This window comes from Ursus maritimus, unplaced genomic scaffold, assembly GCF_017311325.1.
Source record: "Ursus maritimus isolate PB19 unplaced genomic scaffold, ASM1731132v1 scaffold_1, whole genome shotgun sequence".
Lineage (NCBI taxonomy): Eukaryota > Metazoa > Chordata > Mammalia > Carnivora > Ursidae > Ursus > Ursus maritimus.
Window position 1 is genome coordinate 70423779 of NW_024423343.1, and position 27639 is coordinate 70451417.

The 27639-nt window shown below is 39.5% G+C and overlaps 1 protein-coding gene across 1 annotated transcript in view; it reads right to left on the reverse strand.

The window, feature by feature from the left end:
• PKP4 (plakophilin 4) overlaps window positions 1-27639 on the reverse strand; it is a 235408-nt gene that overhangs the window by 174722 nt on the left and 33047 nt on the right. The window lies entirely within an intron of this gene.

A 27639-nucleotide genomic window follows, 5' to 3' on the forward strand; every position in this document is an offset into this window, starting at 1 on the left:
AGAAAAAATACCAACCATTACAAAGTTTCTAGAATCTTGTTGATTACAGATGGTGCATCAGTGAACCATACTGTAATTTCCAATTCTGTATCCCTCTGTTCTGTATCCCTCAACCATACACTCTAGGTTCAGTGAGAGAAGGGACTATTTTCACCTGTATCACCACTGTATTCTCAGCAGCAATAAAAGTGCCTGAAACATAGTAGGTGTTCAACAGAGTTTGTTGAGTGAAAGAATGAAACAAACTGAGGGAAAGAATGGCAGTATATCATGTTCCCACTGAAGTAACATTTACATGGCAGGTAGTGTTAGGTTTCAGAACCATCAAGACACTGAAGGAGCTCATAGTCTAGCAGGAAAGAAAGGAATAAAAACAGTGTGATGAATGCAACAGTAAAGATACATAAAACATACCACAGTAACAGGGTCATCAGGGAAGTGACAGTTACTGCAAAGACAGAGAGGCAGAAGAGAAAGCTAATGGTCTAACTTTGGGGTGAGAGGGGGAAGGTGGAGAAAAAGAGGGAGAAAACTCAGGAGATGAGAAGATGAAGGAACCATGATGGCAGGGAGGAGATGGATTGCCTCACATGATGGTGACAGCTGAGGAAATAGTTTGAGTCAGGTGGCTCTGCCCCAGGGAAGGTGGGAATGTGACCTGGAGTTCAATACCACGGATAAGGAGGAGTGGAGGAGAGTAAAAACTAGATGGTGTCAACTTGGGAAACACTAAAACACAGGTCCAGTGAAGAGCTACAAAGCAACTGTGGGGAACGGAGCAACTTCACTTAAGAAGACTTCAAGAAGAACATGCCAGGCAGAACCTGTAAGAAAAAAGGATTCTTCCTTCCTTAAGGTGCACAATGATAAATATCATCCTAGGAAAGCTTGTCCTTCATTGTCTAGGTGGTCTGTTTGAGGAGACTACAAGGAAGTCCTCGAGTATCGCTATCCTCTTGGCTTCAATATCCTCATAGGGCACACAGAGACACAACAGGGAGCTGCTCCTCAAAATCCAGAGAGAAGGAAGACAGGGCTGATCCCAGGAGAAGAAATGCAGAAAAAACAATAAAATAAGGGTAATATTAGGAAATAAACTAAGAATCAGTAAATGTGTTTTTCTTAAAAACTTCATAAAATAATCAAGGAAAAGATCCTAACATCCAGCCCAGAATCAGAATGTGATTATGATCCAGCGTGTGTGATTACCATCAGAATTGGAGAAGGGAACAGTCGGTATGAATCCCAGGAAAGGAAAACCTAGATTCTGGCTCTGTCTGGGGAAGTAAAAAAATACGAAATCTTCTCTGAAAGGGACAGAGACAGTCCTGAAATGAATTCTCTCTTGAAACTCTCTCTTTACCTTTGACAGGACTCTGGGTTCACGACTCCCAACAGCTATCCTGATGGCCAAAAGGGAGAAAGTAGCCTGTCTGGCCAAGATGGATTTTTTGTTAATTATGAATTAATAAATTAGCACTCTTGTTTATATGTTAGTCCTCATTCTTAGAACCAAAACACTGAGGACAGGCTCAGGATGCAGTGACTTCAAAGCTCTGTGGTGTGATTTTGGGGAAGCCTCATTTCTACTACTATTTGTCCTCCCCAGACGACAATCTAGCTGAGTGGTCACTCGTCTAATTCAGAAATTTAAGAAAGGTTAGTCACCATGAGTAACATACATCTGTCAGTCACTCTAGAACAGGATGAAAACAGCTACATACTTACAGAGCTGCCTAGGAACGTTTTCGACGCCAACTGTTCCACAAATCTCTACCACTACTGTGCATTTGCAATGTCTGTGCATCACATTGCCAACAAATACAGGTTAATTAAACTAGATTCTTTCAACATTCATTAGTTCAAATAAACTTTTGCAGAACCATACCTTAATTCTGAGATACCATTTAAAAATTTTGCTTTAAAAAAAAGTGCAGGGTGCCTGGGTGGCTCAAGTCAATGGGGCGTCTGCCTTTGGCTCAAGTCATGATCCTAGGGTCCTGAGATGGAGCCCAATATCGGGGGCTCCCTGCTCAGTTAAGAGTTGACTTTTTCCTTTCCTTCTGCCCCTCCCCCTGTTTCTTCTCTCTCTCACAAATAAATAAAATCTTGGGGAAAAAAGTGCATTATTTGAAGGGCAAACAATTTTTAAACCAAGAACCAGGATAACATGGTTCAGTATTCCAAACATGATATCCAGAAAGCACCTAAGTAATTACGTCTATTTTATACATTTTCAAATAAAGCCTATCATTAAAATTCACAGTGCTTTGTATGTTATAATTCATATCATACCATTTCTATTGGCTTTAATCCTACCCATTTTTATGACCAAATATGCTTTATTGAGGATTTTTTAAACACCCAATGGGACTGATTCAGAGTGGGTATTATGCCTAGCTTGTGCTTACATATTCTATTTCATGTGTAAAATTTAAATGGCGAGTCTCAGTCACAGGAAAGGTAAATAAGTGTTTTCTGTTTGAAAACTTAAACAAAAATAAAATTGCACAGTGGAAGTTTCACTTTGAAAATGTCTTCCTAACTGGTTTCAGTGTGTCTGTCTCCCTCACTCTCACTCTCAGATTTCCAGGATATTCAATCGGGTGACACACTTACCTGAGCAAATGTTAGTCATCAGATAAATAATACATTAAATTGTTCAAAGTTACAGCAAATTCTCCAACTTGCTAATTTCTTCTAAACATTTGTTTGTTTGGAGGTACTGGTAAGTTTTAGCATTCAAATCAAATTGTGTATCTCAAATTAACTGAAAAGTATGCTTTTGTTCAACCTATTACAGTATGTATAAAAAAAACAAAGACCTTAAATTTAAAGGATTTGAGGAGGGGCGCCTGGGTGGCACAGCGGTTAAGCGTCTGCCTTCAGCTCAGGGCGTGATCCCAGCGTTCTGGGTTCGAGCCCCACATCAGGCTCCTCTGCTATGAGCCTGCTTCTTCCTCTCCCACTCCCCCTGCTTGTGTTCCCTCTCTCGCTGGCTGTCTCTATCTCTGTTAAATAAATAAAATCTTTAAAAAAAATAAAATAAAATAAAAAAATAAAGGATTTGAGGAAAGGTTCTGTGGGCAGGTAACACAACAGGACTCTAACATGGGTTTTAAAGACCTTTGCATGTTCCTTCTCCCCTACATTTCTCTTAGGGCTCTCCTCCCTCAACTCACTGAGGCTCACAGGCTCACAGGTCTTCCCTGACCACAGGGTGCTCCTTAGGGACAACAGGAATTGAGCTGGACCTTGAAGAACAAAGAACTGTAAGAGAATAATGGGGCAGAAATATTAGTACAAATCACTACAAAAATCAGTGGCCAAAGTTAGGTGGAAATTTGCAAGGGGCCCCTCTGCGTCTGCTTGTCTCCAAACTGTGGGTATCCTTGCTAGCCGCAGCTCCTCTATGGGGTGCTATTTTCAGGCCTTCGACTCAGCCCTCCAGACCCCACCCCACCCCCAGCAGAGCTCCAGCCCTGTGCTTCCTGATGTTTCCAGAGCACAGCCCCTCCACCTCTGTCGTTTCTAATTCCACAAGCAAGCGTAAACCAAGCTCCCTGCCTCCGCTTCACCAAACCATGTCTTCCTTCCACACACATACTTTTTAAGTGCCTCACCCTTAAGAAGGCATTCCTCAATGTGTTCTGGAATTGCCTTTTTTTTTTTTTTGATGACTCATCCCTCTATCCAACTAATCTAGTTAAGAGTCTTAACAACACACTGTGCTCATTTTCACCCACTTGTATCTGTTCTTAAAATGCTCCTTTCACTTATTTAGAGTTAAGCGTAACGAAACTAGGATCCTGTCTTACACGTCTGTATTTTCTCTAGTACGTAATACGTGTGCTGAGCCATTTCATACAAGACCTGCTGACGATACTGGCTTTACTCTGTGAGGAGTTGAAAACAGAAACTGGCGCTAGACTACTGCACTTGCTGAAAAACCTTTAATATATTGGATGGCTCCCATTCAAAGGCAAAGAAGCCCTGAACAAAGGACTTCTTAAAGAAGTCCTTTGTTCAGGAGTTGGCACTAAAAATGTCAAAAAGAATCAGATTTCATTTTCTCTCTTCCTGATTAGGTAACTTGTTTCTTTTTAGGTGAGGGTTTTGACTTCCTTAAAGGAAGAATTTAGGGGAAAAAACCACAACTCAAGGAAGCTACATTCCATCAGCAGGAGATAACCCACCCCATGTCACGATGTGCTCACGCTGGTATTTCTAAATTCTCAGCTACAGATCTTAGTGTATAACTAAAGTGTACTTTTAATGAGACCCTACAAACCAGAGCTATGATTCCCGCAATAATCTAGAAAGCTGTTATCAAAGTCTTGAGTGTGTCTTAATATACTGAAACATTACCTGTTCAGATTAAATGGACAAGAAAATGAAAGGACTGGATTATTCCATATTATAAAAACATGTTTTTTTATTGCTGCCATTAAAAATACAGGTATCTGTGCCCTGATTTAATGAATGGATCCAAAGCAGCATTTAGAGATTCTAAAACAGTGTGACAGAATACCTCAAAGATGAACCACATCTAAATCTCTTAAAATTTTACTTTTTTTTTTTTGCTTAACATTTATTCAGAATGTAAAGGTAACTTGTCTATCAAACTGATCACCAATTCAGAATCTAAATTAATGTGACATAACCAAGTCTCAAAAAATAAGTATTTTGAATTTAAAATATGGTACCCTAGATGCAAGTTTCTGTCATTTTCATTTTGGGGGTAGGAGGAGACTTGCTTTTATTAATCTGAAGATCATAAACTGTGATTTGAAGTTCACTGACAGGATGACAGGGATATGCTCCTATTTCTCTTAGATACTGCAGAGAACCTACCTCTGAAAAGTGGAACATTCACCAATAAAGTATGGCATTACAGAGTATAAATAAGTAATGATTGATAAATATTTAGAACCTTGGCAGTGCAAAGAAGAACACATGTTAGACCACTTTCCACAGCTACCCCAGAATCTCTCTACAATTAAGGTAATAGTGTGAATATAAAATTTTGATGTCCAATCAGCCTAGCAGGATTATAGAAGCTGTGTCAAAAATACATCTGCCCAAATGGAAGTACGTACCTGCAAAACTTGCAAGAATGACAGCAACACACGTAAGTTTGAACATCAGAGGTACTATGATAAATTAGACATTTAATTTAATGTTTGATAAAGATGGAGCAAGCTGCCACTTTGATGGAGGAGACAAAGACACTGAACAGGCAATCTGCTCATTTTATAGCCCACAATCCTCTCTCCTTTCTGAGTCACTACTACTACTCTAAAAGCAGCTGGATCTCTATCAATTTTCTACCTATATATCAATTGTAAACTACTACAAAACACATGCAAGACTGTCAGTGGGAATTGGGAAGTGCCTAGGATTTGAAATGGTTTCTAGCTTTCCCTCACTGGCATCTTTGTTTGTTTTCAGTGTTTTGGATGTAATGCCTACAGGATAAAGTACTCTTTAGGTGGAGAAACGTGTGCACCTATGAAAGGAGAGAGGCAGCAGCCACCTTGTGGTACAGTCTCAGAAGCAGAGGTGGAGAAAGTCTACTACTGGGGATGGATCCAGGAATTTTTCAATCATGGACAAAAGCTCACCACGGAGAGCACTGGGTTCACATTACCCTGCATTCAACTGGCAATAAAGATTTAGAGAGCTTTATCTAGTAGCAGTCCAAGAAATTCCACAGCCCTAAACATCATTTTCTTACTGACTGCTTAATACAATGTATTTCCTCTGCTCTTTTGTTATCTGTGAAAGAAACAAAACAAGTTTGAGCAGGACATCAACATTAACTTTAATAATCTGAAGGTCACAAAACAACTGAAAAACAGTAACGTCATCAAGAAGCCCAAAGTCTGTTCTATCAAGACCTGCAATTCTTCCCTTGAAGAAAGTGGAATTTTTCCAATGGAGTAAGGTAGGCAAGAGATGGAGCTGGGAAAGTGTCAGATGAAACACATCTGAGAATCAGTTGGGATAGTCTCATGTTTCCATAACTGAGTCCCAGTTTCACAGTACTCCGTTGATCTTCACCACTGTGATACCTAAACCAGCTGGCTTTCAATTTACTTTCAACGAACAGCTGCCATGAGCAGCTACTGAAATTACATCACAACAAAGCCACTACGTCAACAGCATAAAGTCGTCTTCATACCTTCGAAGTGGTCAGTCACACAGAAAGACACACTGAGAAATACACAGGTCTCTCTCTAGACTTGAATTCATATATTCTGATTCAGTATGGGATACCCATCATTTATGGATCGATGTATCTGCACCACTGCAAAATATATGTATCATAGTAAATGTACAAAATATGAAAACATCCAAGTGACAGGCACGTCATCTTGGCCTTCAACGCAAAGAAAGTAAAAAACAGCCTAAGGCTGGATGGAGCAAGCTTCATGTTGACCAGGGGAATCACCTGACCATTCCTCACCTCTGACTTTCCCTAATTCCATATTGTCATTCAAGAGAGACAAAGTAGCAGCAGCACCTGGCCAGACCATGTCTTCAAAAGTGAGTGCAACCACGAAGAATAACCATTAACTAAATATGGTACTTTTGGAAAACACTTAGCTGTTCTTTTATTAACCACTTTTGATTTATCTTCCCTAGTCAAAATATTTTTACCAGCAGTTGGCTGGCCATCCAACCTAAGAGTATACAAGGCAAAATTATATCTACAGGAACTTCTTGGCAACAGTTCATAAAAGCATTTTAGTCAGAGCGAATAGGGAAAAGTTCCACTCTAATGTTTCTTTCCTATTTTCTTTAGAGAATTATAATGTTCTAAATTATAAAATTTTACTAATAGGTAAAAAAATAGACATAAGTATAAATTTTTGAAGAGATAATTGTGTCAATTCTTGATCAGATTTCAAAAATAATCATAAAACGAACAGTATTAAACATAGTAGAAACTAACACTAAGGAAGCCCTTTAACCAAATACAAGATTAGTCAAGAAGCACTTCTCTCAGAAATGCCTGAGATCACCAACAGATACCAAACATTGTTGTGGCTAAATTATGTGGTAGCAACATACACTTGAGGACTAATAAAAACAGCTTCACAGAACTCCAGAAACAGGAAGGACCTTGAAGATCATCCACTTGGGTGGTTTTCCAAATTCCTTATTTTCTTAACCCCTTTCTCTAAATAAACTCAAGAGTAACATCAGTACACAAAAAATAAAAGCAGGAGCTACCCTTCCTGGGCCTTCTTCATCTCCTCAGCCACAAGTGGTCAGGCATTCCCTGAAGAAGACCACCATCAAGGATGGCACTTCAGAGAGATGACTGGAGGCTCTGAGCCAGGAGACAACCTGGCCCCGGTCTGGCTAATAGATCTGCTGGTTCTCAAGGCAGGTTTCTTCAATTGCAGGGTGCAACCAAAGCAATGCACTCGTATAAGGAACGTAAGTGTGTTACCTTCCAACAACTCGGAAGTACTTTCTTAATGGTACACAACCTTTTTAAACTTCAAATTTTACAGTACAGCTTTGAAGGAAAAAGTTGGGATTTACTGTTTTCCAAATGTTTTAATGCTTCAGAATGAGGACTGTTTGAACTCACAGTGGAAGGACGTGTCTCCCAAGTATTTCAGAGGTCTCTCCCACAAGTTAAGGCCAGCACAGATGCTGGCAGCCACATTTCATGCCCCTCTGCCCTGCACCCATACTTCTGAGTTAGCAACATTCTACCCCTCAAAGTGCTTCTCCTTGCTGTTCCATGCCCTTCTTGCTCCCTTTGTAACTCTTTGTCCCTTACTTCCTACAGCTGAGTCACCTGCTTCAGCTGAGACCCTCCTGACCTTAACCCATTCCCTCGCAGTCATCGCATGGCCCTCACTCCTTCCCCCCTCACTCACCCTGCTTTTTCTTAACACTTATTACCACCTGGTAGGTCTCATCTACCCTCACAAATATAAGCTACATGTGTATAGTAGAGACTTTGTTCATTAGTTTATCAAAAGCAACAGTTATCAGCAGACAACATCGTGCAGGAAGAAGAACCTGGGTTTCGGTGAAGCCCTGGTCAAATGTCCGTGGTTCAATTTTCTGGTTCCTCCTAAGCTCCAGTAGTTCCTAAGGGTTTGTCTGGTTTTCTTGGTAGATCTACTTCTGGGAGTGGGGTGGAATCTTGAGGCTCTGATGATCACTTCTAGGCTAACCGCTATAAATGTAATTCTGGAGCCCTGAGCTCAGTTTCAATTTTCATGTTTCTTGGCCATCAACAGGGTGTGTCCTTCCAGACACTCAAATTCAGCATGTCCACAGCTGAATTCATCGTTTTCCTAAATCTGTATGGCTATGGAGTACCTTTCTTAACAGTATGTTAAGCCATTCAAAATACTCATTTAATTCACTCTTACAATATCCTCATGAACCAAGGAGGAGCAGTACAGACATGTTTTACGAGGGGTGCCTGGGTGGCTCAGTCAGTTAAGTGTCCGACTCCTTATTTAAGCTCAGGTCATGATCTCAGGCTCCTGGGATCAATGCCCACATCAGGTTCCATGCTCAGCACTGGGTCCGCTTGAGATACTCTCTCTCCCTCTGCCCCTCCCACACCCCCCAACCGCCCCTCCCACCAGCTGTGTGNNNNCCCCCCCCCCCCCCCCCCCCCCCCCAACCGCCCCTCCCACCAGCTGTGTGTGCACATACTCTTTCTCTAAAATAAATTAAAAAAAAAAAAATTTTTTTTTAAAGGAAATGTTTTATGAGGTAGAGTCCATGAAATTATGGCATCAGAGCCAGGACAGGAATGGAGCTTTCTCTTAATTTCCACTTGAAAACACTATTAAGCTCCTCTGTCCATTTTCTTGTGTGAAAGAAGCATTTTTGTGAACACTGGTATGAGCAGGTAGTTTGCAGTCTACAGTGACTCTTAATCTAATCTAATCTTAATATAATCAACACGACAGCCATCAAATAACAAAGCTAAAACACCACTGAAATTGCACTGAAATTATCAGAAAATGTAACATTAGATATTCAATGTATTCAATATTTTGGGAACTATCATAATAAACTTGGTTAGAATGCAATAAAGAACTGGAAATTCCTGTGTATTTGTAAGAAAGACAAAAATAGTATCTAACTTGCTGTCACTTATATTCCAGATTAGCTAATACAGTTTTTTAAAACATATGTTCAAAAGATCATCAAGGCAAGCTTGAATAATGAAGCCAAATCATTCCCAAAGGAACTTTAAGTTACCACCTATTTCAGTGAATAAGTATTACTAACAAGTAAGAGAACAGTGAGGCCTTAATTTTATGTTTAACTTGTCTTCCACTCTTGCGAGTAGAAGGGCTAAATTAACAGCGAGATAATCATCCCTCAGGAATGCAAGCATAAGAAGCAAAGATGGCAAAAATGGTAAAGTCAATATACCAAAGAACTCTCAGATGTTCCAGGTTGGATCAGCCAAGTTTTCAAGGAGTAACTCCATTATGGTGGAAGAAAATGGGCTGCTTGTACGTTCATTGCTCATTCCAACATTCACGAAGCATCCACTGCATATCAGGTACTGGGCCATGTGCTTTATAGAAACCTATTTACATTGACTTTCTAATACTGATGTAAAGTTAGCAGCATAAAAGTCACTGCAATGCTGCAATCGCCACCTCTCAAAGAAAACTACCAAATATACATTTGGTAATTTACCAAGTAATAGCAGTCATACTGTCAGCACTATATACATTTAAATCCAAATAAGTGGAATGCAGGATCTTTGGAACAGCAAGAAAGGGAATATGGTTAAAAAGAAATTTAGGGATGCCTGCGTGGTTCAGTCAGTTAAACAACTGACTCTTGATTTCAGCTCAGGTCATGATCTCAGGGTCGTGAGATGGAGTCCTGTGTCAGGCTTCATGCCCAGCATGGAGACACTTGAGATTTTCTCTTTCCACAGCTCCCTACCCCCCACTCAAAAAAAAAAAAAAAAAAAAAGGAAGAAAAAAAAAGCAACTGAAATATAACTTTACAAACCATGAAATCTATGCTAAATCTTTCTTACCTTTCTTATATTCTCTTGTGTTTCACACTCATTATATTTGAAAATCACAAAGATCACTATTTGCCAGAATTCCTAACCAGTGGATCTAAGAGAATAGTCCAGCAGGATCAGCAATGTCCCAGACCTACTGAATCAGACACTCTGGGAGGAGAGCACAGCACTCTGTTTTTGACAATTGCTCCAGGTGATTCTGACACACATCGAAGATTGAAAATAACTGTGCCAAAATAACAAATCAGAGGTGACATAGTAACACAGAGTGTGTTCATAATTCTATAAAGATGAAAATACAGTTTGGGTTTATATTTATAGAAAATTTTACAATAAAAATGTTAAGGAACACCAATTTCTTCCTAACTATAAGATCAATGCTGAACTTGCAGATAGTCAATAGTTAACTCAAAATTTATTGGGCTTGGAATTAAAAATTGTTCTAAGTAAATGAATGGTATAAACTCTGCCCAGCTGCTAAAATTTTCTCCCCCCCCCCCTTTTTTTTTAAGAGAGAGAGAGCGCTCTTGTGAGTGGAGAGGGACAGAGAATCTTAAGCAGGCTCCACACACACACTACAGGGCACTTGATCTCATGACCCTTAGATCATGACCTGAACCAAAATCAAGGACACTGTACCAACTGAGCCACCCAGGCACCCCAAGCTGTTAAAATTTTCAATTAAAAAACAGGTGTTTAGGGGGTGCCTGGGTGACTCAGTCAGTTAAGTGTCCTTGATTTCGGTTCAGGTCGAGATCCCAGGGTCCTGGAATGGAGCCCAACATCTGGCTCTCTGCTCAATGGGGAGCCTGCTTCTCCCTCTCCCTCTGCCTGCCACTCCCACTTGCCTGTGATCTCTCTCTCTCTGCTCTGTCAAATACATAAATAAAATCTTTTAAAAAAACACACACAAAAAAAACAAAATAGGTGTTTAAAATGCTTGGAGTGTACTAAATTTTAACATAAAATTTCAGTAATATGTCTTCAAAGCACAATTTAAAAAACTTGAGTGCATCCCCACTCAGAAAATATTTGATAAAATGTTTATATAAGAAAATATAATTTCATTTTACAAAAATACTCTATGAAATTACGGAATTTATTTTTAGTAGCAAATCCTCTTAGTCAAGCCATTGAATCATTTGTTTATAAGTTATCACAGTACTTTTGAATCACAGCAGGAGGAAATTAGACGTAAAAGGAAAATCAAGAGCATCTGAAGCAAAAGTGTTAGAGTTGGCTACCAATTAAACATGAAACAAATTAAAGACACAGCATCAATGAAATTCCTCTCAATATATCTTGTACATGAGATGACGTGCACCTATGAACTATGCAAAGCATAGCAAGTACAGTTAACAATTTGGATACTGCTTATATCATCTGACAAATGTCGCTTCCAGGAGCTTTTCCAATTCCTTCACATGTGTTATGGCACAAAGTTTTAATTAGGCTAAAGAATTCCTATGAGGGGAGGTTCTAACTGGATTTATGCAAAACAGATGTGGAGAGCAAAGCTAAGAGAGGTAGAAGATAGGCCTAAAATCTTTAACACTTCTTACCAAGAATTCCCACAGCATTCTTAAATATATAAATAGCAGACCATGGAACAGAAAGCCTCAAGGATTTGTGCCAAAAGTTTATTTTAAAACAGGGAGAGCTTACTATTCTTTGCTTTTATGAATGTCTACTTTTATTCTTACAAAAACTATTTCTAACACACTGTAGACACTGTGGCACACATACACATTCTGTATCACCATCGGCACCTATTAGCATGTGACTTAACACAACTTTGGGAACCACTTTTGGTCTCCAACTGCACCAAGTGCATCTGAGTACTTCTCTAAAGGGTAGGTGCCTTGGAAATGCTTTCTGTTTGCCCTGAGACGGGCTGGGCCGAGGGAGCGGAAAGAAGTCAGGTAGAAGCGACTGCAGTGATGCACGTGGCAGGTGAGTGGGGAGAAAGGAGAAGGCTGAGGGTGCGGGGTGAAGAGAAGACACCTCAGCTGCAGACCAGATGGGACTTGGGGACAAGATGGCAGGCAAAGCGCAGTAGGAGGAACTGAAGGGGAGGCATTCTGTCATAGAATTTTAAAGTTCAAAGGGACTTGAGAGACAATTCAAACTTAGGTTTCCAGCCCAGGGCACTAGCTTGTGCTCTAGCTTCTCTGAAAGCTTTCTGGGGAGCTCCCACACTAGCAATAGGAAGCTATCCATCTCAGAAAAATAGAACCAGAGTTCCGATGGACCCTATGCTACAAGGCAGGAATCTGGATTCTAATGGACCTGTGTCCTGTGCCTTATTTCCAGGAACCAACATCAAGATATCCTGTAGTCTTAAAGATACTAAGGACTGAAAAAGTATGTGGGAAGATCAAGGTCACTCTGTTTTAGGCAAGAAAATCTAACATCTGCATGGTGATATTGTGCAGATGCTAAGAAGCCAGTATGAAAGTGAATCAAAACACACATTTTAGAAGAGACCTAAATAATAATCATGCACCTTTCACAGAGCTATAAACTTAGTTCTGCCCTCACTCAAGGTATTTAAATCTGCCTCTTTAACCAAAACAGTATCAGATGGCAAGACAGAGTGGCAAAGTCCTGGAGCACAGCCAGGTCACCAGCACTGAAGCCACGCTCACTCCAGTTTAGTTCAGTTGGCTGGACATGTGCTGTGGATGGCTATCAGCAGGGTATGCAAGCAGCTGCTACATGAGAACCTCAAGCAGGGAGGCTGTGCAGGGCAGGGAGGGAGAAATCTGCGAAGACGCACTAAAGCGCAGCTCTGAGTAATGTGGCATCTGTGGAATGCTGAGAAACAGAAGCACAGAAACCAAACTGGCATGTAGCAATTAGAAATAAAATGGTTCATTTCAAGTGACATCAGTGGATACCTAGAAAGGCCAAAAGACAGAGTTTCAAGGCAACAATAAACACTGGGTGTGTTGTTTTGCTTTATTAAGTGAGACATTATCATTGGTAATGTTAGCCTTTTTAATAACACATCTCATAAGTCAAATAGCCCACTTGAGGCCATAGCCCATGAGGCTCTGGGGTCTGGTACAGCAGAAGAGGGAAGCCTGCCCCAGGGAGTACAGTGTTTGCAGATTGCTGCTGAGCCTGGACCCTTCCTTAGGGAGTTCTGAAGATGCTTGTCCTCGCCAACTTCAATCTAAAACCCATCTGTGCCCAGGTCTAGCAGCCATGCTACATTTTCCCACTGAGGTCTCAGACAAAGCAACAGTTCTACAAAATGGCTCCTAGTCAGAGGCAGCTTCAAGCAACCTAGTAAAAGTGAGGAGGCTGGGCACTGCGATTTGGAATCTGTCATAGCTCTCTGGTATCCATTCTGCTTGGACCAGAGCTGCTGACCAGATAGATCCTAAGGGCACAGTTGTCACAGTAGCTCAGAATATAAATACCTTTACACTAGTCCATGTCCTCTCCCAGATATCTATATCTCAATCAGATTATTTCTTTCCCTCTAATATTGGAGAGTCTAAAAGGTTTTCTCTTACAGGAAACCTTTTCTAATTAACAGAAGAATGGAAGTCATTTCCCATAGTAGTCAACCCTTACGACTTCTTCACTAATACACAAACTCCCATGGCCTATTAGAAATATTAAAAAACGCCTTTAACATCTTACCAAATTGACTGATAGATTTCTACTCCAAATTATAAAAAGGTAGAGATGTCTCCATCCTCCTTCTTTTATGAGAAGTCTGTCTTTCCTTGCTTATAAATAGAGCATAATAAATGCTACTACAAAATCCTCATAAAATTGGTTAAAAAACAAAGGAATGTTAATTTTTCCTATAAATGGTCAAGGATTAGTGTTCTTAATATTACTTCCTACAGAATGTTATAAATATTACCAAATATCAAAGGCAATTTGTAGAGAACAAAACAGAGATAAGCAGGAATCTTAAAAATCAAGGTCTGTGGGTTCATTTATTGATGTGTATGGCACCAGGCCCGGTACCACAGAGAACAGAACAGTGAATCAGAAACTAATCTAACCTCAAAGAAATTAAGTTCAGAAGGAAATAATAAGACATATGGCTATAAACACATTGTCAACAAGTATGTGAGGTAATTAAAAGAGGTATAAATAAAGGGGCAATGGTATGTACGCACACACACACGGAGGAAGGAGGGTGCTAGCAATCAGGAACACCTTTGTGGAAGAAATACTTGAGCAGGACCTTGAAGGGTTCAAAGCCCTTGGACAGTGAGTAAAAAATGGGAAGAAGAAAATTCAAGGGAGAGTGAAGTGCACGGTCAGAAAGAATGGGGGTAATCTACTGTAGGGTGTGTATAGATCTGATGATCCCTCTGGTTCAGCTGAATGACAGGGTCCCTGAAGGGAGGTAGTGATAAGTCCCGGGAAACACACGGATGGCTGCTGGTCTTACAGGTGAGTCTAAGAAGCCTGACCCTGTGTGATGGGCAGTAGGGCTCTAATTGAAATATTCAAGCAGGAGAATGATAGCATGACCTTCATGTTTCAGGAAGACCACTTTAGCTACTAAGTTAGGCTGGCTGGGAAGAAGAGGGGACAGGAGGCCTTGTTGGGAGCTTATCTTAACTGTTCAGGTAGGAAGAAAAATAAAAGTGGGAATTGAGCTGAGACTATAGGTCTGAGAAATATTATACAAATAAGTAAACCAAACAAAGATAGCTAAAGAGACAACTTAAGGATGGTACAGTTAATGAAGCTAGAGAAAATGAAAGGAGGAGCCAATGATAGGGGCTCTCAGTTTGGACACATCAAGTTCGTAGACCTGGTGGGTCACTCTGAGGGAGAAGGCCAACAGAGAATCGGAAGGGACCTAATCTGGAACCACAGCTTCATCAGCGACAGGTTGCTTTTGCTCAGCCAGGGTCAAGGCCCAAACTGGCCAACTCTACAAGAGTAGCTCCACAGCCTGGGGGGACTCTAGGCCAATAACACTGGAGAGCTGGCTTAATCTCATGCACCCTATCATGCTCTCCACGGCTGAAGTAAGCCACAGATTATGACTTGGAGGTACATCTGTGGGGAAAAAAAATGAAGGCCATTATCGCTTGCAGGCTTATATCTTTCCATGGCATCGCTGCTAAGTTAAATAATGACTGCATTTTCTGTTACTCAGGGAAACAAAATATCTATAAACAGGGAAGCCTTTTGTGCCTTTTCTTTATGAACTCAGGTTTAAGTAAGAAAGGATCATCTTTACTTTTTGCTATTATGCATGTTTATCAAACAACAAAAACATATCTGCAAGGCAAAAATAAAAATTTCTGCATGCTTAATAATAGACCGTGACTGGTAAAATCAACAAGGTTGTCATTACTGGCAGTTATCAGGATGACTGCCTTCTCTACAGAAGCAACTGAGCTTACGAAGGCCTTCACCTCTGCCACTGTGCTCTGGGTGTGTACACGGCACTGTGGTTAGGGTGTTCCAGCTTCTTGCAGTAGAAAGAGAAATGATGGGAGTGCTAAAAATAGAATAATTAGGAAACAAACATGCAAAAGTAGTCTGCCCTGATTATTCATGAATATAAAACATACTAAATTACCTTATATTCTATCCCTACAAGTGCCAACAACTTACTATGGAAGAGGACTTTCATGACTACTTTCTCTAGCATTAGTGCAATAATTTGTACTAACATTTCTGGAAGATTAGCATCTCACTTTCTGATACGTGTTACTGTGCATAATAATAGAATCATAAATTGCAAATTTAAGTCTGGAGAGGTGAGACTTTGATCAGTTCATGTATTTTGCACTTTAAACTCTGAATCTCTATACTCTTTTATGTTCAGATATCCTTCATTTTATTCAAGAAAACTAGACAAATCTATGGGCAGGGTCATTTTTTAACTTGGTCCAAGTATTACCAAAAATTTTTTCCCAGAAATAACTGACCTAATTTCTAACTAAGTGGCTGAAGAACAAATACTGAGACAATGGCATGATTTAGAACACAGGTCATGAAGTGAGGCCGCTGAGCTTTCCAACTGTGTCAGTGATGCCCTGCTCTGCCACCCACACAAATACACATTTTCCTTTAGACCAGCGGACACATGACCAATTATCCTTTAGAATTATCAGAACACCAACCTGCTGTTCTAACTTAAATGAAAACATATGTTAAATACTATCCGACCGGGGGTGCCTGGGTGACACAGTCAATTAAGCGTTGGACTCTTGGTTTCGGCTCACGTCATGACCTCAGGGTTGTGAGACTGAGCCCTGCCTCAGGCTCCGAGCTCTGTGGGGAGTCTGCTTAAGTTTCTCTCTCTCTCCCTCTCCCTCTGCCTCTCTCTCAAAAAAATAAATAAATCTTTAAAAAAAAATTATTCGGCCATAACTCAGTGGTGTTACGATTTCTCTAAAGCTAGAGACACAATTGGGTCACAAAGAACTAACTTCTCCCAAGAACAAGGTCAGAAATTGAGCAAGGTGCGTCAACAGCATGTTTCAAGGACAGAAGGTATGGGCTGGGGCAGGATGCTAGGCAGGGAGGCTGTTGGGCTTTCTCTGTGTTCAGGGCAGCCGCCCACCCCCAGAACAATGCCTACTTGGGTTGGTGGTTCTGCAGCCTCAGGCAACATACACATCTACAGTGATGTAAGAGGGGCCCATTTTCTAATTTAAAAAAAAAAAAAAAGCCCAGTGCGTCATTCGGTCTTAATGCATTTAAAGGAAGTTTCCAAAGGCTTCTCTCTTAACCACCATTATTAACTGCTCAAACATGTAAGGAATCTAAAGTAATTATTATTTTGGACCCCTGAAGGCACCCTTACACAGCCTCTTTCACGTAAGGTATTTTACTGTTCTTATTGTACATGCTTTCATACTTATTTTAAATTCAGGAGCACTGAACTAATGCACTAGCCCCATGGGCTCAACCCTTGGGCAGCAAGCTCGGCTCTTTACTGTAGCCACAGGCTACAGCTGTGCTGTAGAAAGCCCTGTGGTCAGGAGAGGCAGAACAACTGACCCCCCCCACCCCAACTCTCCTACCTCTGAAGAAAAATCCATTTACAACCCTCCCACTGCTGGCACAGAGGCAATAGCATTATTCGAACAAAAGAAGCAGGAGTATATTTAAGAGCAAAGCAGAGCAGAAGAAGTTCTAGAACAGCCTAAGACTATCTGCTCTACCAACTTATTTCCATGGTTTAACACTGCAGTATCCCCAGACATTAAAGAAATATCCCGGAGAAAATGGCTAAATGGCCAACATCAGCATCATCAACTAGGGTCCCAATGAGTTTTACCACTAAATGAACGCTGAAAAGAAAAAGTAGCCCAAGAAACAAAATTACTTTTCACAACACAATTAACATTTCTGGAACAATAGGAAAAACTAGTAACATCAACATATAAAATTCTGAAACAAAGCACCAAAATACAGAATCCATCATGAGAATGTAGTGAAGACTGTAAAAATGTTTTTTTTTAAATATTTGAATAGGTTTTTTTGTCCATTTCAAATCACCTACACCTTCTAATTTTACATTCACATTCATTTAAAAATGTGTGAAAAGCTGTACAATTTAGAATCTTCTCTCTCTCCTTTTTGTCCATCCTCACATCGCCTCAAGGCAGTCATCCATTCATCCTTTTTTTTAAAGCAAAGTGAGAGCTAAGACGTTTTTTTCTCCTCCACATAATCCTTTCCTGCCATACTCCACATCTAACTTCATACAATATTTATATGTAAGACATCAGATGAGCTTTAGAGTTCTACCCCCTACTTTTGTTGATTTGTTTTTTGGGTTTTTGACTATACACCGAATAGGCAATGTTTACTGGCATTTTAAACACTGACACAGAATTTGAAATAAGATGTCTGGCCTCCATCTCTGAAAAGTTAATGTTATAATAGCAACATCAGCAACAATCTATCGACTGCTTCCCATAAGTCAAATAGTACTGAGCACTTTACAAACACTGTATCATTTAATCTTCAGGACAAAACTGAGTCACACATTATCCCTGGTTCCTAATGAAAATAAACAAGCCAGAGTAATTAAATAACTTGCTTAAGGTCACACACCTAGCAAATGACACAGTCTGGATTCAAGCCCAGGTCTACCTGTCTCCTAAGCTCTTTCCATAAGTTTCAAAACGGAAAGACCATTTCTAAAGTCACACTTTAAAGAATTGGATTTTTTTTTTTTTTAAGAGAAAGTAACTTCTCCTCAACCAGCATTTATTTTCTCCATGTGATTTATATCTAGCACTGGACAAGCAAAAGCAAAGAAACTGAAGAGGAGTAGAAAAAGCAGGAAAGAGGGAAGGAAACTTGGAACTTTAAACCAGGCAAAGAGCCAAGGGAAAAAAGAAGGGCATTCAAAAATGCATAAATGCAAATATAGCCCAGCACAGAACAGCAAAAGTTGGCCAGTCCTGTAGTCATTTAAAAAATATGTTTAAACTGATATCCATTTACCATAATGAAAGGTTAAAAACACAAACATCTCTTCTTTTTTTTTAAACATATGACTATCTTTAATGGCTGCACAGAAGTCTATTATATGATGTATTAACTTAATAGATTTATAGTTTTTAATACTCTAAACAATTCAGCAGAAAACAATCTTTGTCCACTTGAGTGATTATTGCCTTTCACTACATTAGAAGTCATGAACCAAATGTACTTTTTGGATTTTTAAGGCTGTTGATGCCTCGTGCCAACTTTGTTTCCAGAACAGTGGCAGCAAGGTGAGCTCAACTCACTGAGCCTCATCTGTACAAGGTTCTATCATTCTCTCCAGTCTTTTTGAGTCTGAAAAAAATGATGCCATATTGTTTTAATAGTTACTACTAAAGAGAACTTGAAAAAGACAGAATAACAACATTTATTTCATCTCACTCAGGTAAAAAAAAAACCACAAAAACCCTAAAGGTAGGAATTATTTTGACTTCACTGATAAGAAAACAGGGTCAAAGTGGTTAAAATATTTGCTCAAATTTAATGGACAAGCAAAGAGCAAAACTAAAACTTCTACTGATCTGAAAAAAATCACAATTGTTTACTGACAAATTGAAAAAATATTAAATGCATTTCATCTATAATGAGACTATTTAGTACCTCAAAAAAGTTCTTTGCAGTTGGTTTAGAAAGTTTCATATTAAAAAATCTAAATTAAAAAAATGGAGTAATGCAAGTAATCTATGATATTTTAAGGTGTTTTTACTATCTGTGATTGCCTAGTTCAAATATTTTATTCTAAAACAAATCATCCTTAATGTTATTAATCATCACTTCAGACTTATCAGGTTCATAATTTCATCTGATTTCAAATAACTAAGGTATATATATATATTTAAATTTTTTTAAAAAAATTTATTTATCTTAGGGAGAGAGAGTACGTATGGAAGGTCAGAGGGAGAGAGAGAGAGAGAAGCCTCAAGCAGACACCTCGCTGAGCAGAGAGCCCTACTCAGGGGGTGCTTGATCCCAGGACCCTGAGATCATGACCTGAATTGAAATCCAGAGCTGGCCGCTTAACCAACTAAGCCACCCAGGTGCTCCCTAAGGTATATTTTAAGTTACCTATTCAAGCTATTGCAAGGAACTTTCTAGTTCACAGTATAGTTCTGGCACAGTTGACATTTCAACTGAACTTTAGGTAAGATTGTATAAAGGTTACAATTTTTGCTACTAAGAAGTCTTTTTTGTTTTAAACAGAACTCATTTCCCCCTCCACAATTTATAAAAACAATTTTAGTGCTGAGGTGAAATGATTTTCAGGATGTACATAATGGAAATATATAACCTCTTATCCTAGAGCGCTGAAAACAGAGCAAATGCCTAAAGTAGTATAATAGATGAGTATCTTGAGTTGAAGTATAATGAGAAATATGCTGAGTGCAAACAGCTTTTCCCTCTTCATCAGTAATCGTTTAAAGTTCCTAAATTTTAACAAGAAAATGATCCACCTTTTTATAATGGCAATAGTCTGCCTACTTCCTGAAGTCTGAAAATGTCAAACTTATTTTAAATAAATCTTGCACCCCTGGATTCCATTCCCTTCTTCCCAAAAGACCAAAAAATGTTAGTGGTGCAATCAATAATCACGTGGGAGAACGAAAAAAGACTGAGAGAAGGGATCTCAATGGGGCAAAGAAAGGGAAAAGGGAAAGAGGAAATCAATGGTGAGACCCTGACTAGTATTCTTTGAAACATCAAGAAGTGTGCTGACAAATGAGCAGGCACACGTTTATAAACCGTTAAGACCAGGGTGAACCAATGCTCCCTGTCAGCATCAAGTGCTTGACACCTATAGGGACTGGAGACTTTCTGAGATGTCCTCAAATCACCAAATTTGCTAACATCATTGTATCACTGAATTTATCTCCTGACACGCAGGAGTGTCAGGGATCCCTTCACTGCCTTGATGAAGGTTACTCAGGTACAGTGACATTCAGTTGTGAAGCAGGCCTAGAGAGCAACCAACCCAGTCTGGAGCAGGAAGACAGGGCTGGCCCCAAGAGGGTGGGTCAAAAGAAAACAATGAAATTCACGTAACTGCTAGACTGACCACCATAGGGAAAATGGTACTAAGAGGCTGAAGGAGGGTGTGGAAAGATTCAGCCATAAATCAAAACAAAATTAAGGAAATGGAAAATGAGGGAGGCATTTCCACTGGAGGATAAATACCTGTAGAGAAAGAAAGACAAAAGACTACTTGGCTCATTGATGAATGATATTTACATAGTGTACAAAATGCAAACAATGAATAGTGATTTAATTTTTAAAAACTTGTGATTTATCAGTATTAGAAAAATGGAAAGAGGTGTAAGGCAGAAATTTTCACTTACATAAAAATAAGTAAATAGGGGCACCTGGGTGGCTCAGTCATTTAAGTGTCTGCCTTTGGCTCAGGTCATGATACTGGAATCCTGGAATCAAGCCCCACATTGGGTTCCCTGCTCAGTAGGGAGTCTGCTTCTCTCTCTGCCCCTCACCCACTCTCTCTTTCTCTCAAATGGATAAAAATCTTAAAAAAATTAAAATATGTAAATAGATCATGTGTAATATTAATGATTCAGAAATAGTATAGCCATGTTATTTAGAAATTAAGAGAGATATATCAGGAAAAGTAGCTAAAATAATTGAAAGCAAGCCTCTGGGGAACAGAATAAGGTAAGAGGACTACTGTAATTTATTATATACCTACAGTATTATTGAAATACATACATATTAATTTAATAAAAGTTCAAACGGTGGGACGTCTGGGTGGCTCAGGTGGTTAGGTGTCTGCCTTCGGCTCAGGTCATGATCCCAGAGTCCTGGGATTGAGTCTTGCATCAGGGTCCTTGCTCAGTGGGAAGCCTACTTCTTCCTCTGCCTGCTGCTCCCCTGCTTGTGCTTTCTCTCTCTCACTCTCGCTTGCTCTGACAAATAAAATCTTAGAAAAAAAAAAGTTCAAACTATAACCAACATTAAAAGCAAAAAGGTTGGTAAATATATATTATTGGGCAGGGAGGAAATAAAGGTTATGTATAAAAACTGCATATGCAGCATGATCCCATTTTTCATAAATAATCAAAACCAAAAGGTTATTTTTAAAATGGTGAGATTTTTGATAGTCTATCTGTTAAGAATTTTCCATATTTTCTACTGTAAACATGTGGAACAGTTTTTTAAAAAGGAAAAAAAAGGTAACAAAAAGCAAGTGGGAGGAAAGTGGTCAGNNGGAAATGGAACCTAAGAAACAGGAGTTGGAGGGGCACCTGGGTGGCCCAGTTGGTTAAGCAGTAGACTCTTGATTTTGGCTCAGGCCATGATCTCAGGCTCCTGTGATGGAGCCCTGTGTCAGGCTCCAGGCTCAGCAGGGAGCTTGCTTAGGATTCTCTCTCCCTCTCCCTCTGCCCAGCCCCCCCTCTCAAATAACTAAATAAATAAAATCTTTAAAGAGAGAAAGAAACAGGAGTTGGAAAGATAAAAGGAGATAAAGGGAAAAAAAAAAAGTATCCTAACGGGCAAGGAAGATAAGAAATGTCACCAGGAAGTGGGAAGTCAATAGAACCAAATGCTGCTGGGCAAGATGAAGCATAAAGAACTTCAATTAGGAGATCAAGAGAATCTTCTTGAGCAAAGCTGGAGCAAAGCTGGACTGGAGCTGGAGAGGAACTGCAGGAGCTGAGCATTGAAAAAAAGAGACGGAGGAAGAGGGGACAGCATCAGGCACTCGGCTGTGAAAAGTAACAGGAAGCCCAGGCCAGCTCTCAGGAGGCTAAGGCAGGTGTCTGGCTGTGAAAATCTGGGGGAAGATGTTTAAGGGAAGACAGTGGAAAGGAAGTGACTGAGGATAAGAGAAAAGATGATATCCGAGGCAAAAAAAAAAAAAAAAAAAAAAGACCAACTTTCAGTAAATTTTTTTTTGGGGGGCTTTTAATTTTTATAAACCTTAGTTCCTACTCAGTGCCTGATTATATTCTGCTGCTTGGCACAATAAAAACAAAGAACCCAAAAGGACTCTGACCATACATTATGGGTGCTGACAAACTCTGAATTCTAATGTAAAAAGGGAAGAACGTCATACTTTTACTACTACTGTTTACGTCAAAAGTTACTATTATTCATAAGAATACTTAAAAACTTTAAAATAATTACTCTGTAATGCTATTCAAGTTGATTAACAGGGCTGGTGTACTTGATAACATGTTCAAAATAGTTTTTCATTATGGTTCAAATTTTAAACTGAAGGTAGGGTTTTAAGTCTCACTTAGCAAGTCCTTCTGAAAAAAAGCAGGATGCTGAAAGGTATGTTTGGTATGACGCATTTAGATTTTTTGAAGCGTTGTAAGATTTGTGTTATAAGTCTAACACTGGCTACATATTAGAGTCATCTTGGGATCTATTAAAATACCAACACTTGGGTCACACCCCCAGCAGTTCTGGTTTATTTGGTCTGGAACACGGCCTGGGCATTAGAATTTTTGACATCCCTCCCTGGCCCTTCACCCTCCATGACTGTATATAAAGAGAAGAGTTTGAAAGGGTTGGTGTCCAGAATTTTTCATTTCCTACTTTCCACAATTCTGTATTGTTTGACTCCTGAAATAAGGAGAATGTACTATCTTTTATAATTTAAAAAGAAGTATTTCTATTAAAAAATTAACAAAAGAAATACCACTTTCTACTGCTTTAAAATGATTTTCTAGAAAGATTTTATTTATGTGAGCCAGAGAGCGAGCGAGCGCCCAAGCGGTGGGGAGGGGAAGAAGGAAAGGGAGAAGCAGGCTCCCCACTGACCAAGGAGCCCAACGTGGGGCTCTAACCCAAGGACCCTGAAATCATGATCTGAGCCAAAGGCAGATGCTTAACTGACTGAGCCACCCAGGCACTCGTAAAATGATTTAAATAGGGAAAATACTTTTGAATTATGTCGCAATGCTCACTTTTCTGTTACAGGATGTTTTAGAAAACATCAGATTTTGTGTACTTGCAGTACGAGGGTAAATAAGACACAGTGTGGGCACATCTGAATGGGAGAAAAGGTAGAAGACAAATGCTGAGGGACTTCATATGCCCTCTGAGTGTTCTGGCTTTACTGTGTAGGCAACTTAGACCGCTTTAAGGTTTGTAATCAGAGCCATGACATGATGTGAATTCCAGAGGGAGGAAAGCCAAAGTGTGAAATGTAAAACAATAACAGAAGAAAATGTTGGAGAACATCTTTGAAACCTAGGAGTAGGGAAGGACTTAGTACCTACTTGCCATAAGGCAAAAAAAGAAAAAAAAATGAGGAACCCCCCCATTTTGATAGCATATTTTAAGTATTTCTTTTCAAAGGATAAAGTCTACAAGCAGATGTGAGATTAGAAGATTTTTGCAATGCCCTGATACGGGACTAATATCCAGAATATGACAATGTCCCTCAAATCAACGTTAAGAAGATAGGAACCCAATCAGAAAAGTGGGCAAAAATCTATAAATAAAAAATTTATAGAAGAGGATACTCAAAAAGACAACAAGCAGATAAACAGATGATGAAGTTCACAAGCAGTCAGGGAAATTCAAACTAAGAATGAGGTTATTTTATATCTGATAGACTGGCAAAAATTAGAAAGCTGCACCACACCAAGTGTTGGTGGGATGTGGGGATATCCAGATGGATGCAGCCATCATGGAGACCGTCAGGCACTGCCAATGCAGATTCTAAGTACTTATAGTCTATGACAGAGTGAACTGCATAGTTCCAAAAGAAATTGTCATACAGGTCCTGGCGGATATGGATCCCACTTTGTGATGATGGGGAGGTGGAAGCAATTTACATCCCTATCACTGGAGTAGAGAGGTAAAACTAGATGAATGTATACCATGAAATATTCAACTGTAGTCAGAACCAATAAACTAATATTCACACATGTCCGGAAACAGCTCTTTAAATGAAACGGCTGAGTGAAAATATTAACTAAATGAGAATAATACCATTTAAGCAACAATTTACATAATATAAAATATAATTATACAAGAGTACATACAAACAAAAAACTGCACGCTAAACACATCAGAACAAGGGCCTATGGTAGTGGAGTAGGGGATATATGTAGGAGACAGATAACAGGGAATAAATAAAACATTGGCTTATCCCAGACCAATGATGACAAAGTGTCATCAACTGCCATATATGAACAACTCAACCCTAACTTCAGTCCAGTTTGTACAAAATAAAATTTAGCAATGCAAACAAAGTAGGGAGAATAGAAGTGAGAAGAACAAATGAAGGCAGTTTCAGTAGTCTTCTAGGGTGTCTCCTACTGAAACCCGAGAAACTCATGCCCTCTTCAAGACATTAGAAAGATGTTGAAAACCATTCCCTGCATGGACTCCTAGGGAACACTGCTATTTGTACTTCTTCCTCCAGGAAAAATGAATGCCTCAGTATCCCAACTTGTTTTTCCCATTTCCAAATTTCAACCATCTAGGAAAATCAGCTAGTATCATCGTTTAAAGCAAGCCCAACAGCAATAAACAGCCATTAAAAGCAGAAATCTGGGGGCTTTCTCTGTGGGTAGAGCACGCAACTATTGCTCTCAGAGTCATGAGGTCAAGCTCCACATTGGGTGTGGAGCCTACTTAAAAAAGGGCAGGAATTTGTTATAGGTTTCTTGAAAATCTACAAAAAAAATACATATACTTTACTTATGTATATTCTAACCCCCTCAAAAAATTCTAATAAACGTTTTCTTTTTTTTTTTTTTAAGATTTTATTATTTGAGAGAGAGAGATAGAGAGCGAGCCTGCCCAAGAGAACATGGGGGGGAGGGCGAAGGGAGGGAGAGGCAGACTCCCCGCTGAGCAGGGAGCCCAAAGTCCTCCATCCCAGGATCCTGGGATCATGACCTGAGCTGAAGGTAGCCCCTTAACCAACTAAGCCACCCAGGCGCACCATGTTTTTCCTTGTATTATCACATTTGCTTTCCCTCCAGAGTTTTTAAAATTTGATTTGGTAACCATGTCTGTTATCACAGAGGTACCAGAAGCGTAGCAGGAAAGAAAGGTGAACAACTGATGTCCTAGATCCCCTCAAATATCCTAGGTAGATGCCATCTGGTATTAATGATTTGCATACCCTTAAATTGACTGACAACATTTTAAGTAAATCCAACTGTTTGATCTAGTATCTCTTAACGTATCCGCTTAAAAACACAATCTAAGAATAAGATTTCCCCTGTTAATCCTTAATGACCAGCAGCTAAAAAAAACAGGATTTATACTCCTAGTTGCTTTCTCAGAGAAGGTGGCAGGGCTGTGAGGAGGGTTTTAGAGCTCACCAGCAGGAGCTAGACCTGAGAAAGCCAGGCTCCACTCACCTCAATGCCCTCCTACCATATCTTGTTAAAGTTTTGCTGGACACAATTTTATTTTTAACATATATACTTTTGTCTGCTTTGATAGACATAGCTTTAAAAACTATTTCTACAGATTTCAATTGGTAAGAAAATTTAGTAACTTACATAACATAGGGCTTAAATGCAGTGAGCAGAATTTAGTTTCTTATACTCTGGAAAGGGTTAATAAACCTTAGACCTGCAGGGGAAGGGACTCTGAAAAGAGGGCTCTTGGCAAAAAACCACCTGCCAGCATTCAGCTAAGGCAGGAAGCCAAAGGGTTAGGGAATCCCATATCAGCATTTTTAGTGCCATTATTAAATACCAGGAACATTTTAGAAGACAGAAGATGATTTCAGGCATGCCTAACCAACTCCACAAGAGGAACAAAATACGTGCAGCAAGACAAAGGGACACATCATTTTCCCCTAACAAGTAATTTTTAGTTTCAGAACCTTCTTAGGGACACAAACTCAAAAAGATTAAAATAGTGTGACCACATAAAAATGCCTTCAATAACTATAAAAGGTCTCTAAGAAATTACTAAAAATTGTAACTCAAAAAAGAGAAGCCCAGATATGCTAATATCCAGTGAAACAGTAGCAGAAGTTTTAATAAATTTCATACGTACAACATAGTTTCTGAAGGAAAATATTTCACTCTATCTGGGTGGGACTTTTTGTTTGTTTTAAATGAAATCTCCTTATCAAGAAGAAAAATGTTAGATTTTGGGATGTACAGAATGTGAACTAAAGAGATTTATCAAAACCCTCAGGTTTAACCCCTCCCATTGAAGACAGGAAAAAATAGTGGCTCAGAGAGATGTAATGCTTTCTCCCAGACCACTAAGTAGTCAATAGAAATGAAGACAGGCCTACTTTTGAAGGCCTAGTGCCTTGCTCACCTGCTGCTATCTATTTTCAGTCACCTCTTGGATAGCTCTTTTTAAGCAGTCACAGGCCGTGTACCTTCCCTGACTCAGGCGTGGATTGGACGTTTTTTCACCAAAGGTATCAAGAATCACGATACTGATAACACTGCTGTTCTTAGAAGTGACATTCCATCACGCTAAGGAATATCCTATTCCTAAGAAGTGAATAATAAATTCGGGCCATGCTTGAGGGGGATTACACAAAGGCATGCATTCCGTATCACTTCAGGCTATCTTAAGAACAGTCTACCACATATTACCATATACTGGATACCCGGATATAAGTGAGATAAGTGAGTACCAGAGTCAAGACAGGGTTGGGGATGACCCCTTTTTCTTTGTCAATGCTTCCTCACATTCTTTATAAGTGGTAGGACAATACAAGTGATATAAGAAAAAAAATAAGGAAAGTACACAGTAGGTTAAGTGAATTCAGCAAGGCACCATCTCTGGAAAAGCCTCAGCAGTCAGAGTAAGACCAAATGAAGACTCATCTCTGTGGGGAATGAAGAAAAAGCAAAGGAATTTTAGAAGGGATAAAACATGCGAGTGTTAAGGAAGAGGATGCTCCCAGCACACAGCAGGGTCAACAAATATTTGTTAAATTTAGCTTTTATACATTTTTAAAGTTTATACCCTATCTGCATCTTACACCTCCCCCCCCAATTTTTTATAATTTGGTTTCATTAGAATGTAAAATTTGATTTGGAGGGCATATGTACAGAAATCTGTAGGATCACCCAGACAATGGTTAGAAATAATTTAGGAGGTGGCAGTGATAAAATCGTGGCTATATAGGGACGAAA